The 18,939-nt window shown below is 51.0% G+C and overlaps 1 long non-coding RNA gene across 1 annotated transcript; it reads right to left on the reverse strand.

Moving 5' to 3' along the window:
* Nucleotides 1-12,326: 12,326 nt before the first annotated feature.
* Nucleotides 12,327-18,636, reverse strand: LOC117801804. The gene is made up of 3 exons (XR_004624518.1): nucleotides 18,513-18,636; nucleotides 16,534-16,678; nucleotides 12,327-13,753 (listed from the first exon to the last, which is right to left on the reverse strand). It is a non-coding gene; the product is annotated as an uncharacterized LOC117801804 (long non-coding RNA).
* Nucleotides 18,637-18,939: the final 303 nt, after the last annotated feature.

The following is an 18,939-nucleotide window of genomic DNA, read 5'->3' on the forward strand; positions in this document are numbered from 1 at the left end:
GGCCAAGACAGTGTGCTTAGCTACCGCAGTCAACAAGGGGGTTCAGGCAGGGCCCCATCTCTGTGGCATCTGCTTAAATGGCCCCTCATGCCAGGTCCTGTGAGGGACAAAGTCCAGACAGGGGCTCTTCCCCCAGGGGACTGGTAAGTCATCATTCACCATCTGGACAGTCATAGTCTAGATTATGATCTGAGAAGCATGGTAAGTTGGAGAAAGGGGACCATTGTAGATGTGCTCCCGGTTGGAGGACTTAAGATTCCTTGTAAAATGTCGATCTCAGAAGCCTACTTCCCCCTAAATCATTTCAGGGTCTCCCACGCACACCAGAATAACAACTGGACTTCTCAGTGTAGCTTTCAAGACCCTGCGCTTTCCCTCTCCAGCTACCCCCTGCCATTCCACAGGCTCCCTGGGCCCCAGCAGCGCTGGGTTAACTGCTGGATCCCACGCAGACCAAACCTGTTGGCTGCAATGCTCCTTTGCACAGAGCGCTAACTTCCTTGTCTTTCTGGAAAATGTCTTTTCATCTTCAAACACAGCTCAAACCATAGCTCTTCAGTGATGTAGGAGAGGACCCTCAACACACGGGTGAGTAGACTGGAGTACCCCCCTTGGAGCTACATTTCTCCCACTCTGTGAAACTATTAAAGGTAACAGGGGAAATAAATGAACCTAAGTGTTTAATTTTCCACATCCGAGGTAGGTGCTCCAAACACACACACACGTTCTATCCATGCTCCAGCGTGTATCAGACTGTGGGAGAGACGGTGCACAGGCCACCAACGTTTGAGTTTCTCATCCCCCCAAATCATCGAGACATTGGAATAAACAATGTCCTAAGCCATTGCCAATGTTGTCCACTGACCCACCCCATTCACTAGTGGGGCCTGAAGAAGAGATCCAAATGTCTCTCCGGGGTACCAGGGTCCATTCTGGAATCCACCGGTCAGCGTGCTCCAAGAAGATGGGAACCTCCAGTGTTTGGTGTTTGGCCTTATTGTGTGGGTTGAGGGCCTAGAAGCTAGTTGGGCGGGAGTTATTAATGGTGGAGGCCCCTCCTGAAGAAAACAGAAGGTCCCTCCAACTTCTCCCCCTCCTAAAAGCCCCTTCTCTGGCTTCGCCCTGACACTCCCGCCAGGTCCCTGAGCAGAGCTGCTCGGTGGCTTCCTTCTCTGGTTCTGCACAGGGCCAGCAAGGGTGGATCTGGGTTGAAGCTGAAGACGAATGAAAGGTTGTTTTCATGAAAGCTGGTATTGATTCTGTTTTTAAAAAAGATGAAATCCAACTTCTGAAATGAGTCACTGTGGGGACGATCTGAGACGCGACATTTTTCTTTTCATTTCTTCTTTTCCTTCTGGAATTTTGAAGTTGAGTCTGTGATGGAGATGGGATAGATTGAACAAAGTAAGCTTGTAGAATGTTCCTTCTTATTTCTCCCTCTCTTTCATTCACTCATCCCCAAGAAGCTTGTGGTGCAAAAGACAATTGTATGGGATCTAAGCCAGAAGGTGTGAATCAAGGTCCCAGATCAACACAACCTGGAGGCTGTGGTCCTCCTGACAGCCCCCGCGGGGGTGCCCAGCCCTCCCTGGAGTCTCTAGCAGGCGCCCTGCGGCCACTGCTGACCCGGCCAGAGGACAGGCAGTGAGCAAGAGGATGCGAGCCTGGCCGAGGAGGCTGGCTCATGGCATTTGCCAGAATGTCCCTCTGAGAAGCCAGCACAGCTGCAGAAAACATTCCAACCACCTGGGGTGGGGGTACCGGGAGGGGAGAGAAGCCTCTTCTCCCAAGCTGTGTTTGTAAGGTTTGTTTTATATTTCCTTCAATAGGTAACAAACTGAATGTTTTGAAAGATCCCTTATGAAAGTGTTTCCCTTTAAAATAGAAACTCTGCTTAATATTATTTTCAGCGAAGAATGAGCCTCAGATCCCACCATGACCCCTTTGTCCGAGGAAGGTGGAGGGAAGGCTGGGAAGGCAGAAGCCCAGAGAGCTCGAGGTTGTCTACTTTCAGAATCACAGACTCCCCAGTCATTTCTGACAGACCTCTGCTTCCTGGGGAACCATCCTTAAAGACTAAGAAGGGCCTGTCCTCTGTCTTATACGTTCGGTTAGGTTCCTGCGGCCGGGGGCTGTGGCAGCCTCTGTCTGCAGAAACGACCTGCGAGGACTACCTCGGGTTAACAGCAGACGCACCCTCGATGCTCGGAGACTTTGCCCGTATGGTTCGGATCCTCCCACCTGCCACCTCCCCATGGCTGTCTCCTCAAACCTCTTCAGGGATATGCTGGCATTTCCCCTGCCCTGCACCCCCCAACCCACCAACCCACAGTGCCAAGCAGACAGCAGGCGCCTACTCAGTGCCCTGTGGCCTGAATCAGCCTGCGCACCAACCAGCCTGTCCGATCGCAAAGCCTCTCCTCACGCTTAGCAGCGGGCTGGCCCGTCTCCTTGGAGTCACCTGTGACTGATCAGCACTCCGCAGCTTCAAAGCCTTGTCCCTCCATCAAGTTTCAGGACCTTTGCCACCGGCAGGGCACAGAAGAAGCTCCAGGGAGCCCAGAAACTTAATCAATTTGTGGAAGGGGAGGCCTCCATCTGGGGACCCTCCTGTAGGACACGCGGCTTCTCAGTGTCAGGGCTCCCAGCAGGACAGACCTGGGACGCCTTCCCACACTGCCTCCCCACCCACCCAGATCCAAGTCCACACCCAAGAGGCAGCCAGTTCTGCACGCACGTGGGACATCTGCCCAGCTCCATCCTCTCTGACAGGGCCGTGGGGGCAGGTTTGGCCTCTCCCTCTTTGACCTTGTCATCACTGAGGGTCCCGTGTTCTCAGTGCTGCTGTGGCTCTCACGACAGGGCCTCGGGAGTCACCTGGCCTGAGGGTGGGCTGAGAGCAGAGAGCATCAAAGCCTTTAGAACCATGAGCCATAAAGAAGATTTTACCTCGCACTGAGTCAGGGTTGAAACCCCACCTCCCCTGCCCCACCACCACCTGCCTTCCCTGCCTAAAAGGGTTGCCGTGGGCAGCAAGGCCCATCAGGAGACAGGTGTCAGGGCAGGTAAGTGATGTTAGGCCTTGGGGTAGGGTGGCTGGGTTGCTATAGTGAGAGGGTGCCAGGTCCAGAATATACTTAGGAGGTCAGGTTAATAGAACTTGCCAATTGATGAGATTCAGGGAATGGAGGTGGGGAGTGGTAGTGAGTTAAATAACATTCTCCCCAAGTTCATGCCCACCCAGAAGCTCAGGCTGTGACCTCATTTGGAAAAGGGTCCTTGCAGATGTAATTAAGATGGCGTGTACGTGATTAGGATAGCCCCTAAACGTCTTCTTCATGGTCCCGAGATGCCACGGCAGTTCTCGGCATCCCTTCAGAATTCAAGGTGGAAAGAAGCAGAAAGGAAGAAGAGCCAGGTGAGCCCCGTTCTGCTCTGTTTTTAATCAGGAGAGTAAAGGCCTCCCAGGAACCTCTAGCCCACTTCCGCTTTGTTCAGGGGCTGAGGTTGCACCATGCCGCCACGCCTCGCCACGCTCCTCCGGAGGCTGAGAAAATGAGGATGCTGTCTTCTCAGCCTTGAGACCCGAATATGACCAGGGCAGGGGGACGGGAAACGGGTCATCCAGCCAGCAGTCCACCACACGGACAATCATGAGCCCGAGGCTTCCGTCTGTGTATGTTGGCTACTTATTAGAATTCCCCCCCCCACCAGTTATCCCCAGATCCCCTTGCAAGGTGGGAAAACCAGGCATTACTCACTTCCATTTATAGGTGAGGAAACGGAGGCCTAGAGCCAGAAAGGATTTGTCCAAAGTCACAAAAAGTCCATGACTGAGCCAGCCATCGAGCTCGGTTTCCTGGCTCCCAGCTGTGCGTATGGCATGCCCAATAAAATATATGAACCAGATAATCCTCAAAGACAGGCCATTGTTTCTGGTATACGACCTTGACGGGAGGCAGGCACGGTCCCCTGGGCAAGCGCCTAACTGCCTTTTGAAGACCAGAAACAGAAGCTGGGGCACAGTCCTGCTCCACTCAACAGAAGGTATAGTCCAGGCATTTCCTACCGCTTGATAGGCTAATTGCTTAATTGAATTTGTGCGAATTCCTGATGTCTCTTAGAGTTGAGTTGTCCACGAAATAGGCTGACTTGGCAGGTCAGAAAGACAAAGGCAAGGGAGGCAGCGACAGAGAACTCGTGGCACTGCTGCCTGGGCTGCCAGAGGCCTTCGCTCAGCTTGGACCTGTATGTGCTCTGGGTTGGCAGGGCGGGCACAGAGGCTGGGCTCCGTGAGACCCGTGCCAATGCCCAGCTGGTCCGGGCTGCTCACACATGTCGCCTGGCAAAGTCGAGCAAGGAGCTCAGAGGCGGGGGGTGGTGAGGGGAGCGGCTCCCATTCAGCCCAGGACCGGGGGTGGAAGGCATGATGAAGGTTCATTTCACCCCTGTGCAGCCTCCAGCCCAGCCTCCAGCCCAGCCTGGCCAGCACAACTTCTTAGCAGTTAGGGCAAGAACGGACACAGGACAAAGGGGCCTGAAAATCTATTCTCTAAAGTCCTCCACGGAGAACGGTGTCTTACGCTGGTTCTACCACGAATATGAACTGGGGCCTTTGTGTTCACGGAGTTCTGCGAAGATTGGCTGGTTTGCACCCGGATCGGACACTGACTTCGGACATGAGCTCCAGTGAGAAGAAAAATATTTGGAGGTGGATTTGCCTGAGACACTGCTGTGTGTTAACCAAGTCCTGTGCCCTCAGCACCCCGTGGGACCACATATCCCACCCTCTTTTGCAGTTAGGTGAGGCCCATGAAACGAAGTTCTAACCAGTGGAATAACATGGTTGCCACTGAAATGTGAGTTTGCCTGTTCCAGCAATAAGCCTGTCCTGAGTCAACAACAGTGACACTGACATTTTACCTGCCCTGTTGCGAGGCAGTGTGGGTGGGGAGGATTTAGAGTGAGGTGTGGCTGGGTTCCTGTGTTGATGGGGCCACTGAGAAGCTGTGTGACCTCAGGAAGATTACTTAATTTCTCTGAACCTGTTTCCCCATTTGTAAAAAAGAATAATCTCCCTGTTCACAAAGAGGTCAGAAGAATTCTGTTAGGTAGTCCATATGACTATGATTTATTTCATAAAGAGCATGAGTGGAAATTGAGACAAAAGAAAGCAAAGCAATCACTTGGCCACCCCCAGGAAATCCTGGACTACATTACCAGGCTGGGAATTCATACTAAATTGATTTTAGAAACAGTTTGTTCTGAGTGGTCCAGAGAGGCAGAGCAGGGAGCCTGGCTTCAAGCTGGATGGAGGGCGGCGTGACCCTGGCTGGCTCCTCGCCTGTGTGCCGGTGCTGACGGAGGCCACAGGGTGGGCTCTTGCAGACAGAGAGGTGTCCACTCTCTGGACTGAATCTTCCCGGTGTTGGCTTCCGAACAGCGCCGGCTGGGCACCAGGAGGCCCCTTGCAGGCCCATGTGACCAGCTGTCACTCTTGGTCGTTCTAGCCATTCTGATAGATGTGCCATGATGGCTCATTGTATTTTAATTTGCATTTCCCAGAAGGCTAATGGTGATGGTCTCTTTTCCTGCTCATTTCCCACCTCTGCATCCTCTTCTCTGAATCATCTCTTCGTCTCTTCGCATCTTTCATCCATTTCTAATGGGGTTGGGTACGAGGCTTGCTTTTTTTTTTAATTATTGACATTTAAGAGTTCCTTAAGCCTAAATATTACTCTTGGGTTGTACATGTAGTTTGCCAATATTTTATCCCAGTTTGTAGTTTTTTTTTCACCCTCTCAATAGAGGGTTTTTTTTGTTTGTTTGTTTTTTTCTTGGTAGAGCAAGAGTTTTAATTTTGGTGAGGTCCACTCTACCCGTCTTTCCTTTTACAGGTCACTCTTTTGTTGTCAAGTCTAAGAACTCTTTGCCTTGCCCTAGATCGCAAACATCTCCATTTTATTTTTCCTGAAAGTCTTCCGGATTTACATGTTACTTTGAAGTCCACAATCCATTTTGAGTTAATATTGTAGATAAAGTGTGAGTTTGAGGTTGAATTTCAGCCTGGGCAGACTGCTCCAGCCCCATTTGTCGAAAAGGCTCTCCTGCATCCCTTCAATTGCCTTTCTACCTTTGCCAAACAGCAGCTGGCCAGACTTAGGTGTCCATATCTGGGTCCTCGATTGATCTGGGGATACGTCCCTGGCCAATACCGCACCATCTGGATCACTGTCGCCGTGTAATAAGCCTCCATATCGAGGAGAGTCATCCCTCCTACTTTATTCTTCTTTTTCAAGATTATTTTAGCAATTGTGGATCTTGTGCATTTCCATATAAAATTTAGAATAAATTTGTCTATGTCTGCAAGAAACCTCTCTGGAAATTTCGTAGACGTTGCATTTAACCTCTAGATCAGAAGGTGCAAGGGAAAACAACATCCTTATTATGGTTAAGTTTTTCAATCCATGGGCACAGTATGTTTCTCCATTTCTTTAGATTCTGCTGCCTTAAAAAAAAAAAAAAAAGAAAAGAAAGAAAAAGAAAAAAAGGGAGCTCCTGAGTGGCTCAGTTCATTGAGCATCCGACTCTTGATTTCTGCTCAGGTCACGATCTCAGGGTCTTGGGATCAAGCCCCGCATTGGACTCTGTGCTTGGCAGAGTCTGCTTGTCCCTCTCCCTCTGCTCCTCCCCCCACCCTCTCTCTCAAATAAATAAACAAATAAAATCTTAAAAAAAATAGCTGTATTGGGTTCTTTTTCCAATCATGTAGGTGAAAAAATAATCAAACAGCACCTTGTATACCGTAGGCGTACTCTAAGTGTTGCTGGATGAAGTCTAGTAACTAACATTTATTGGACCCTTCACATGTGTCAGAACCTACTCGTGTGAACTCACAACAGGCCTATGAGGTAGGCACAATTATTTCCGCTATTTTATAGGTGAGGGAGGCAAGTCTCCGAGAGGGAGCGGCGTGTAGTCCAGAGAGCTGGGATGTGAAGCCTGGCAAGCTGGTCCCACAGCCTCAGACTAAACCAGAGCATTCTATAGCCTTTCAAATAACTAAACTGAAAGTTGTTTAAATCACTGAAAAACTCACTAAGGGGGGTAAGGACTATCAACGATGTGTATACATTGTGGTATATTATAGACTGCGTACTGTCACAGGCCATCTACTGCGGTCGGCTGTACCCTGGACGCTGTTACACACCCGTGCTGCTGTAGGCTGTCTGCCGTTACATAGCGTGCACTGTGTAACGTTATGCATTACACACTGTGATACACTATACACTCTGAATGCATTATTAGGTACGGTGTACCGTATGACGTATGCACTATATTATGTACTGCACGATGTTATACACTGTATATCTGTGCACTGGATACTGTTGTCCGCTCTGTACTATATATAGGGTTATGTGCTCTTATTGTTATATGCTGTATACGGTTATAGACCGCCAGCTAGTAACATTGTGGTTTACATGCTACTAGATGTCTCTGTAAGCACAGTATGTGTGTCCCCATTATTTATGTACTTTTTAACATATATACGTATATATTAGAATAGGGCACCTGGGTGGCTCAGTCAGTGAAGCGTCTGCCTTTGGCTCAGGTGATGATCCGGGGTCCTGGGATGGAAACCCGTGTCAGGCTCCCTGCTCAGCGGGGAGTCTGCTTCTCGCTCTGCCCCTCCCCCTCTCATGGTCTCTTTTTCTCTCTCAAATAAATAAATAAGGGGCACCTGGGTGGCTCAGTCATTAAGCATCTGCCTTCGGCTCAGGGAGTGATCCCAGGGTCCTGGGGTCGAGCCCCGCGTCGGGCTCCCTGCTCTGCTGGGAGCCTGCTTCTTCCTCTCCCACTCCCCCTGCTTGTGTTCCCTCTCTTGCTGGCTGTCCCTCTCCCTGCCAAATAAATAAATAAAATATTAAATAAATAAAAATTTAAAAAACAGAATATACTACACATTTTATTTTGTACATTCTACTATATTGTACCTTTTTTCCACCTTTTTTAGACTTTTTCTGAGTTGTGGAATATAGCTCTACAGTGTCCTTTTTAGCCGTTACGTCGTCAGCCCACTATTACTGACATTCTTGGCTATTTCCCTACTGCCATTTAGGTTGTTTGAAACTGTGCACAAGGATAACGTTGAGAGGATTTCTTTATATTCACGTCATTGTGGGTCTATTCCTGGAATCGGAGCCACCGTGTAAAAGGGTGTGCACATTTTAAATTTTGCTGTCTATTGCTAAACTGCCTTCCTCTTGGCTTGAGCTGATTTCTATTTTCAGTGAGTCCCTTTCCCAAGACTTCTCAACACGGGGCCTTGCTGACCTTTTTCATCTCTACTGATCTCTTGCCATCCCCTGAGAGAAGGGGCGGGGCAGAGGCACGAACACCCCTGGCTGATGTTTAGAAGGCCTGGTGTGAAGACGACACAGACTTGATTTTGCTTCATCAGAGCCTTGTCCTCCACTGAGCCTCCCCGCCAGGCCGGGCTGGGTCTAGGTGCCCCTCTCTCCTCCGGGGCCACGTGTTTGGGCCACTGGTGTTTGAGTTGGTTGCCAGCGAGACATTCCCTGCCAGAGTAAGCCTGGGTCCTGAGATACTAGCCCTGACCCAGAGTGGCCAGTCCTCAGGGTTTGGATTTGGCCAAAGCCTGCTGAGTAAGAGGACTGGGCCTAATACCGCAGATTCCATCTGTTTCGCCCCGGGTGGACTCCCCCTTCCCTATCTGAGTGGGGAGGGGGAAGTAGGATGAACCAGAACAGAGGATACCCTCTAGGAGGTATGAGAGCAAACTGACCACCAGCTCACCCTCCAGCCGGTGGCCTGGGTGTGGGAACCTCAGTGAGAGTCAGTGTCACAAAAGAGGGTCCCTGTTTTCCGCAGGGAGAAAGAACCCAAATGAGGGAAGGCAGATGCCAAAAATCATAGTAAAAGCTCAGAAGTTAAATGATGGCTGAGACCAGAATCCAGACAACTGGAATCATCCGGATTTTCATCAGCCACTTGCCCTGAAGTGGGCTTCCTATAATTAATTTTTCTATCTACTCTACTAAAACTCAGTGAGGAAGGCATTGATATCCCCGTTCTACGGCTGAGGCCGCACATCGCAGGGAAATCGACTGAGGGGCTGCCAGACTGTGCCTTGCCCTCTCTCTTGACCAGCCAAGTTCGTGGCCCTGGGCAAAGGCAGCTTTGGCATACAGGCAGGTCTTCTAGGTCCAGAGACCCAGCGTCCACCCTGCCCTGTCCCTGCGTCACAAGTCTGCTCTTAGGCCTTTGCCTTCGTGACCCCTGCATGGGGAGGCAGCCCCAAACCAGGGGCAGCCAAGAGCATGAGGAGCCCCGAGGGCAGCTAGAAAAAGGGCCCTGCAGAAACCTGCCTGGGAGCCCACAGAGGGCGGAGAGAGCAGGCAGCACGCTCAGGGAGCCCTGGAGCCCCTCACTGTGTGGATGATGGCTGTGGCAGCAGAAAGTGTTTCCAGAGAGGCCCAGTGAGAGCAGCAGCGCCCAGGCCCCGGACTAGCCCCCATGGCCCAACACATAGCTCCTGCTGGTGGAGGTGCTGGGTGACTGAATGTTAAGGTGCCACGAGGTGTAGAACAAGGGAACCAGCGAGGTGTCTGCAGGCAGAGCTCAGGGCTAGAAACCAGGAGGCCTGACCAGCGTCTCTCAGGGCCGTGAACTCTCATGGCCAGGTTGATGCCCCTTTTGAAAATGGCCAGGGGCTGGTGAGACAGTGGATAAAGGGATTAATCAGGGACGGAGATGAGCTTTCATAGATTTGGGGGGTGAGGAGTACAGCAAACACTCTGGAAAATGTAGCGGGCTCTAGAAGTTGAGTGCTTTCTGTGTAGCGGAGGGAACACTGGACCACGCTGTCCACCACCCTGTGTAACCAGAAGTTCTGGGGCGAAAAGAATTCTGAATATTGAATCAAAAAATAAAAACCTACGTAGGTGGGCTGAAGTAAAAAGAAATAAAACAAATTAATTGTCCAGAAAGAAAAAACAAAAGAAGTTCTGGGGCGCTCACTGGGCATCCCGCACACCCCTACGCTCTCATTCATCCACACACCTCTGCTGAGTGGTCAGACCGCGCCTTGGCCCCTGCTGTCTGTTTCCTCTCTAACTCCCGGCCTATGCCCAGTGAATGCCAGGAAGCCAGGCTGGGTGGCCAGTTCTGCCCAGCGCAGCCCCAAGCCAGACCTCGAACCCACTAGCAGCTCTGTGCCTGAGGCCCAGCGCCCAGGTAAGAGCCGCTGTCGCCCGAGCTCCCAGCTTTGTGTGTCTGCAGGGAAGGACAAGCGGCCTCTTGGGTTTGGGGACTCTTCGGTGATGCCCAGCGTCTGAACAGGCCGGCTCCCTTGTCTGCGGGGGGATCACCGTGACTCCTGGGATAGCCGATGTCTTCTCCCTGGATGGCCTCCAACAGGCCCTCAGCGAAGAGTAAACAGGAGAACAATTCAAAGATTTATGGATTGTTCTTTCCGAAAGGACCTCGGGTTTGGGAGCTTTTGCTACATTGTAGAGACTTTTAAAAGACTTCAGTCATCCTGCTGCCCCCCCCACCCCCACCAGCGGAAGGTGAAGCCCCGGGAGGCAAGAACTGCTCATTCCAAGGACAGCTCACCTTCTCCACCCAAGTGAAGCATAATTCATTCCCATTCACAAAGAATTAGTGTCTAATTATTCATTAACCCCTGCTGGCTATTTTATTCCTGGGCGCCAAATCCTCTCCATTCTGGGCCAAGAGGGTGGGTATGACCTCGCTTATAGACCCTTGATTCACCTGGAGCTTCTGTCAGCGATGCGGCTAACCAGGGCTATCTCTCCCTGTCGGAAGGCAAGGCGACTCATCCCAGCCCTGCATCTCCTGGGGGTGGGGTGGGGACTGGTGAGGATCGGCTCTGTATGTAGCAAGTGAGGGTGGCACCTCCCACCTAAGGGCCAGGAAGAGTCAGGATTGGAGGGTGCTGCAGGGGGAGCCTGGGCAGGTCCAGACTCTGGGGCCCAAGCCAGGGTGGGGAGGGCCGTAAAGGGCCATTTGCCCAGTCCCCTCACTGTTCAGTGGAGAAACTGAGGTCCTAGATGACAGAGGCACAGCATTTGCCAAAGCTTAAAGGCAAGGAGACAGATTTTGAGAATGTAGAGGCAAGCACTTAAATAAGGGGCTCTAAGAGAAGAGACTCCTTCCTCCGAAAACTGTGTATGTGCTCATACGCTCCAAAATCTGCATAAATGACAAGGGAGTCAGACCCCTTGAAATCCATCTTTGTGATCTTAGCTACGAAGTCATGATCTTTACAAAACAAAACAGAAACTTTTGAGTGACAAAAACCCACCATAAACAAAGTAAAAAGGCAAAGGCAAAACTACAAAAAATACTTGTAACTTCTTTAAAAGAGGAGGTTACTCTCCTAATAAGTAAGGAGCTTCTGAAACTAAAGGAGGAAGCAATGAACAATCCTATTTTAAAATGGGCAGAATGGCTGTTAAATATATATATTTTTAAAAAACTACTCAAACTCACCCATCAGAGATGCACATTTAAACTACCCGACATACCATTTTTTACCTATTAGCACAAATCTGTAAGTTTGACATCACACCATTTGGGAGAAGCTGTGGCATTTTCAGACTTAGAGGAATGAAAAATGTTACAACCCCATGGAGGCAAGATCTAGGAAAATTCCGTGCGCATTTATCCTTTATTCCAGCAATCCCACTTAGGGACCTCTTCCTAAGATACAAAATGACACAGGCATGAAGCTCTCCTTTGCAAGACAATATATAACAGTGAGAGACTGGAACTGACTCAGGTATTCTTCGGTAAGGGGCTAGCTGAATGTACGTCCCCCCAGTGCAGTATTAGGCAGCTGGAACAAGGAATGAAGACTATATCTCCAACCACTGCTATTGAGTAATATGTCAGTCATAAGATTAAGTGAAAACACAAGGTGCACTGCTGGGTTTATATTATGCTATTGCTTATCTAAGGAAGGAAGGCCACAAGCATACCTCGACTGTGATTTCTGAATTCTCTGAATACCGTTTCCCACTGAAAGGAACCAGGGCCACTTGGAGAAATGGCTGATTGCAGATCTGAGGAAGGAAATGTACAAGAGCTTAAAGCTTCTTGTCATACCAAAGCCGAAATCACTGGGACTGTTTCAGAAGGACTCAGAGCTAACTTGAATAAGCTCCCACCAGCTGAAAATGAGATAATTTGAGCATAAAGGTGGGGGGAAAACCCCACAATAGATTAAAGCACACCAAAGGTGCTAAACCCATGGCTGGCAGCACTGATAAAGGACAGCTGTGGAAGTCTTGGGACAGCAGGAAGAGGGACTGAGGGCAGGGACCCACCCAGCACTATGGCCTGGGAATGACCTGCTCAAGCACTCCCATCATCCCAGAGCCTCAGGGCATCAGGCGGGAAGACTCCTATCCTGAGAGGTATTTCCATTAGACTTCTTTTCACATAACCCAGGTGTCCTCCAGCACCCTTGGGAGTCAACTCCTAGGGGAGGGGACAGCCTTGAACATATTGTTGCACCAGGGCTGAGGACAGAGGGGAGCCGATGGAAGGCTGAATCGTCCATTGCTGCCCTCATGCCCTTTCTACCACCTCCTTCCTGGACCTGTCCTTATGGTCTCCCACCTGGGTCACCACACAGCCTGTAGTGTGTGTGCTCTACCCAGCTTCCCGAGACCCTCCAGGTAGAATTGCCTCCTGATCTTGCCCTCACCCTGCTCAGAACCTCTCAATGTCTCCTCGGCACTCAGCTTCCACAGCCCCCTGCTCGCACATCCTATTCCAGCAATGCCTCCTGCGGGAAGAAGCCGGGCTTGAATTACAAATGCACCAGAACTGTGACCGGGTCCTCCTCTCAGAGCCCACAGAGGCCAGGCCCAGTGCCACGTCGGCACTTTTGTTCCTCTTGTCCTTCCCCTCTTCAGACACCCGCCCCCACCGCACCTGCTCAAAACTCACTGCAGGGGGAGGGCTGAGTGCCTGCCCCTGCCAACTATAGCCCACAATGCAGCTGGGGGGCTGGTGGTAGTCTGCCCGGCCCGAGGAGGGAGAGGCCCTGCTCTCCCCATTCTGGGGCTCTGCAGCTGCTGCCTAGCAGCTGTGCCTGCTGCCGGGCTCAGGAATGTACCCAGAACCCGCCCCCCGCCCGGCCACAAGTTGAGCCCAGAGAGGGAGCTGCTCCTCTGAGCTCTCCACTGCCTCGGCCCACATTGCCCTGCCCTCTCATACCCTATCGACCCCCACAAGCCTTCCCCCCGGGAGCCAGGGAGTGGAGAGCATTGGTCCAGAAGCCCATAAAGTTCCAGAAGGCCAAGACAAATACTCTCGCTGTAGAAAACAGCATTCTGTGTGCGGAAATTGACAGACGATATTATCACATTTCAGAGCAGTTCAGTGTTTCCCGAAGTGTGAGCTCTGTCGCTGGAGGAGGGAAGCATTTGTGCCAACTGTTTGACGAGTTTCCACGGAAGCCACCAAATGCACAAAGCTGCCTGGGAGCAGCCGGCTTCTCCACCAGGTCCCACGTGCGACTCCCTTGAGTTTCCTGCCGACCCCAGAGCAGTGCGTGGCGCCCTGGCCCTGCTCGGTCTCCTGGCAGGGGTCCCGCCCTGGAACACGCTGGCCTGATCAGCTCCTTTTGCCAGGACATGAGCAGAGCTGGAGGGACACTTCTGCTATCTTCCCTTGGAACTGCATTCGTCTTGCCATCCTAATGAGGTAGAAAGAGAATGGGAAGTGAGGGAGAGAGAGGAGCTCTGTGTATCCGCCTCCCGTATGCCCCCCACCACCATGCAGCTCCAAATCTAGAATGTGCCCTCTCACCCTGGAGCGGCAGCCCCTCCCCGAGCCTGCAGCCTGCTGGCATGTCACTGCGGCCTTTGTGGGACACTAAAGGGATTAGTCTGTCATTCCCAGCACCGTGGGTCACTGGGCGACAACTAGCTCCTCTACCACAGAAGGAGACCAGGGATCAGGAATTACCAGCTGTTCCTGCTCCTGAAGATGCCAAAAGGCCCCGTGGGGATTTTCAGTACTCCTCTCTAGAAATAGAAAGTGGGTGTTGAGAGCGTTAGAGTCTCAGGGCCTATCCATTAATGCAGGGTAATGTTTAAGAGCACAAACTCAGTAGTCAGAATGTGGGGCTCATTTTACATTTACATGATGTTGGGCAAGTGACTTAACTTCTCTGTGCTTAGTTTCCTTATCTGTAAAATGGGAATGCTAAGAGTACCTACCGCTTAAGGTTGTCTCAGGACAATTAACATGTTAATACTTAACGTACTTAGAATGCCCAGCACACAGTTAAGATACGATGTGTTAACTAGCACGGGGTGGGGGTCAGTGTAAGAGAAGAGCATGGGCTCTGATTACCAGAATTTTGATCCTGGCTCTGTCTCCTTTGAGCTGCGTGACTTTGGACCAGTTATTAAAGGCTTTGTGCCTCAGTTTTCTCATCTGTAAAAGGGGATGACACTAACTAAAAAAGGGTTAGATGAGCTCATGTTTGCAAAGCGCTCAGAGCAATGCCTGGTGTTCTATGAGCTATTTTTACGGTTCCGTTATTGTCATTATTATTGCTATCATTATCATTTCTCAGCTGGGATTACTGACAGGGGCTGCAGGTTGTGACAAGTAGAGATCCCCAGTTTCCCCAGAGCCAGGATTTCGGGGCCCAGAAGACGATGGCCTGCTTTGGCCCTGGTCTTAGGGACAGGCCACATCTGCTTAACTCTGGGGTCCTCGTTTCCCAGGAGAGCAGATAAGGGACCTGCCCACTGCTCTGTCCTCCTCGCTGGGTAGGTGTCATCAAGAAGGGTGGCCCAAACCATCACCAATGACACCAGACTCTGGACCTCAGTAGATGTAGCTTCGAACCCCACCTCTCACTTGGCAGAAGCCCTGTGACCCTGGCTGAGCTGCTGAGCTTCCTGACCCTGTTTCCCCATCTCCCAGTGGAGGCAGGAACTCCTTCCCTATGGAGCCGGGGAAACTCCTGGCCCCACCCCCTGTTTGGCAGAAGCAGGGCCTTCTCTTCCTGCTACTTTCCCGACCTCTTAACTCTGTCATTTGGGGCCTGCGGAGGCTGCTAGGAGTTTTGGATTTGGGGGGCGAACACTCATTTCACTTCCCTTTCTCCCTCAGCATCAAAAGCCGCAAGCCAGAGTCGATCAGACAAACCTAAAGAGCCCTTTAACTTCCTTGACCGGTACCCCAAATCCCGAGGAACGGCATTTATGCTATGACGGGGAAGGTCTATCTCTGATACCGTGCTGTGTTTTCCCTTACCCCAAGGAGTTTTATTTTAGACCTCTTTTATTATAGACCTTTCTTCTATGCATTCGCAAACATGCATTACTTTCCTGCGATGGGGCCTACTCTCTAGATGATTCTCGGACATCCCACTTGTGTCTAACAACCTGTCTTCAGTCCACATGGAGCTTCTCCTGCTTTTAATGGCTGCAGATTATCCATTTGTGTGGATGCACAATTTGTGCTGCGTCTCCTCTATTGTTAAGCATCTAGATGTTTCCAATGTTTTACTTTTATGAACATTTGCACTTGTGTCTCTGTGCACGTGCGTAAGCATTTCGGTGAGTGCTTCCCAGGGATGGAATTCCTAGGCCAAAGGATTGAAAGAGCCACACTTACCCCACGCTCAATCTCCTTTCCCTCCTTTATTTTCATTCATAGCATTTACTAATTCCAGGATAGACTTATTTGTGTATTATCTGCTTTTCCCACGAAAATAAAAACTCCACGGGAGCAGAGACCTTATCTTTCTGATGTACTGCTGTATCCCCAACACCTAGAATAGTGTCCAGCTCGGAGTGAGGACTCGATAAATATTTGTTGAAGGATGGAATGGATGAAAAGACATGCACATTTTCAATGTTGATGGGTGTTGCCAAGTTATTTTCCAAAATAAGTCATACTCTACCAAGAGAGGAAGAGACTGTTCCCCACACCCTTAGCAACAGTGAACATTATCAACTTTTCAAGTAACTGTTCCCATCTACTAGCGGGAAAATGTTATCTCCTCATTCACACCACTCTTTAATCGATGCCTCCCAAGTCATGCCTGGCCTCTCATGGTGATGGAGCCAGACTGCTTCGAGAAGCTGTTTGTTTGCAGTAAACGTGCAGAGAGCCACAGACTGAGGCACGCAGAGAGCTGGGGTACGCGGGAGCAGGGGACAGGGCAGTGGGGAGGGCTCTGGACAGCGTAACGGTCACCGCCACAGCAGCTGTGGGTAAATGACCACAGCTGGTCCGCAACTTGAGGCAGAAGAAAAGCTGCCCTGGGCCCTCCAGAGAGGACCCCGAGGAAGCTGAAGGGCAGGGCCGGCCCCCCATCAAAGGGGACCACATGTGGGCAGGAGGCAGCCTGGCCCCGGCCAGGCCCCACCCTCACAGAGGGATCAGGGGGACCAGAGTGCCCAGCCCCAACGAGCTCTGAGTCATTGACCTTCATCTTCAAAGGGTCCTTACCGGAGACTCTGATTCTTCCCTCCCTGAGGGGCTGGTGTGACCACGAGTGTCTCAAAGCCTTTATTCTCATTCCGGGCCATCCCACTTGACCCTCTGTTTGTCACAGTGGCTCCCAGAGGAGGGGCAGCTTCTCCAGGCTTCAGGGCTTCAAACAGAAACATTTCGAGCATTGAGTAACCCTGCACCTCTTTGGTAGGATGTCTGAGGGGGCTCCCAGGGCCTGTCTCCTGACACCCCTGCCCCGGGGGAGCCGCGGGTTTGGAGTCTGGATGTGATCCGCACCACTGACCTGGTTTCTTCAACCTGTCTGTACTGCAGGAAGGACCGTATAGTCCTAGTTTAGAAGAGACCTAAGAGATACAATGACTTGTGGATCTGCTTGAGTTCTGGTTTAAGTAAACCAACCACAGCAGACATTGTTGTGACCACTGCAGAAACTGGAATACGGACTGTCAGGCAATCGCACAGAATTGTTCATTTCTTTGGGTGCAACAGTGATATTTTGGTTATGTACAAAACTTATTTTTTTAGAGATGCAGAGCGAAGTATTCAGGGTGAAATCTATGTCAGTAGTTTGCTTTAAAATACATAAGCAAAGTGTAGATGAAGCAAATAGAGCAGCCCGTTAATCACTGGTGATCTGGGGAGCAGGTGTAAGGGGTCTATTACTGCATCCTCTCGATTTTGCCGTATGTGTAACTGTTTTCAGAATAAAAATGTTAAAGTCGAAAGAAGAGAAAGGGGAGCGGGAGGGGAAAGGATGAGCCTAGAGCTGCACACACAGAGCCTGGGGTCGGCATCTGTCACTGAGCACAGTGAGAAGCCACCCGAGAACCTCAGACAGCAGCGCTGATCAAAAGAAGCCTCTGGATAGGGTTGCCTATTCCTCTCTAAGTCATGAGTAAGCACTTGGAATTTGGCAGCGTCCTTCCACGACAGGCCTGGTTTCCAGGACTGCAGGGCCAGGATAGGGTCTCGCTGACTTACAGCAGAGTCAGTACTCTCCCGGGGAGACAGGGGGATACCCCAAAGTCAGCCTCAGAGTCACCCATCCTGAGGATCCGAGGTCCTCATATTGACAGGCTGTTCCCCGTTCGGCCCGCTTGGCAGTGGCCTGCCATGGCTGTCTGAGAGCTGGCAGCCGGCAGGAACGGGAGCACAGTCCCATTCGACTGCTTGTTTCCAGCAGCCCCAGCCAGGCACGTGATACAGGAGGTGGCGACTTCACCTGTCCGGCGTCGATGTGGGGCAGAGAAATGGAGGACCTGGCCCAGCAGGCCCCCCGGGAAGGCAGAGCCTACACCATCTGCAATGCAGCCAAGCGAGCTAGCCTGTTCAGTGTTCGCAAAAGCTGAGACAACCCGACACTTCTCAGAGGTCAGAATTGGCCCGTGTGAGCGCAGGGGAAGTCATCTGCAGATCCCACCACAGAAGCAGGCTTGCCAAGCTGAGTCTTTACAGGAAAAGCTGGGGTCCCCCCCCCACCAGGCCCCAGGCTTAGAGCCTCCCGGAGAGAGGATGAGACATACTTCGCCCACCTTTTTTTCATAGACTATTTTTTTAGAGCAGCAAAAATGAGAGGAAGGTACAGAGATCTCATGGATCCCTGGTCCCCACACAGACACAGCCTCCCCCCACCCATCAACATGATCAGCGTGATCCGCTGGTTACAGTTGATGACACATCAGTATCACCCAAAGCCCAGGGTTTACATGGGGTCATTCTTGGTGGTGCCCATTCTGTGGGTTTTCACAGATGTAGAATGACATGTATCCGTCACTATCATATCATACACAGTAAGTTTGCGGCCCTAAAAATCCTCTCTGTTCTGCCTGTTCATTGCACCCCCAACCCAAACCCTGGCAACCACTGATCTTTTTACTGTCTTCATAGTTTTGCCTTTCCAGAATGTCATAGAGTTGAAATCATATAGTGTATAGCCTTTTCAGGTGGGCTTTTTTTCATTTGGTAATACTCACTCAGGGTTCCTCCATGTGTTTTCACGGCTTGAGAGCTCATTTCTTTTTAGTGTTGAACAGTATTCTGTTGTCTGGATGGACCACAGTTTATGTACCCATTCTCCTACTGGAAGCCATCTTGGTGCACACTCCGGCCCACCAGTCCCTCTCCAACACTCCCGTAAGCTGGCCTGGGCCTCGATGTCTACAGGGTGGACAGTTTGAGTTCCACAGGGGTCTCTGTACAAAAAGCCTGAAGATTAGTGAGAGATTTCAGAGGTGAGGATAATGAGTTCCATCCACTCAAAAAAACATTCCCTGAGCGCCTACTTACTGCTGTGACTGCCTGGTGTCAGGCTTAGGGTCATAGAGATGAATAGATGATGGGGGCCCTGCCCAGAGTGTCCCACAGCCCAAGGAAAGGACAGAGCCAGACTCAGACCATTCC

Source organism: Ailuropoda melanoleuca, chromosome 4 (genome assembly GCF_002007445.2).
Source record: "Ailuropoda melanoleuca isolate Jingjing chromosome 4, ASM200744v2, whole genome shotgun sequence".
NCBI lineage: Eukaryota > Metazoa > Chordata > Mammalia > Carnivora > Ursidae > Ailuropoda > Ailuropoda melanoleuca.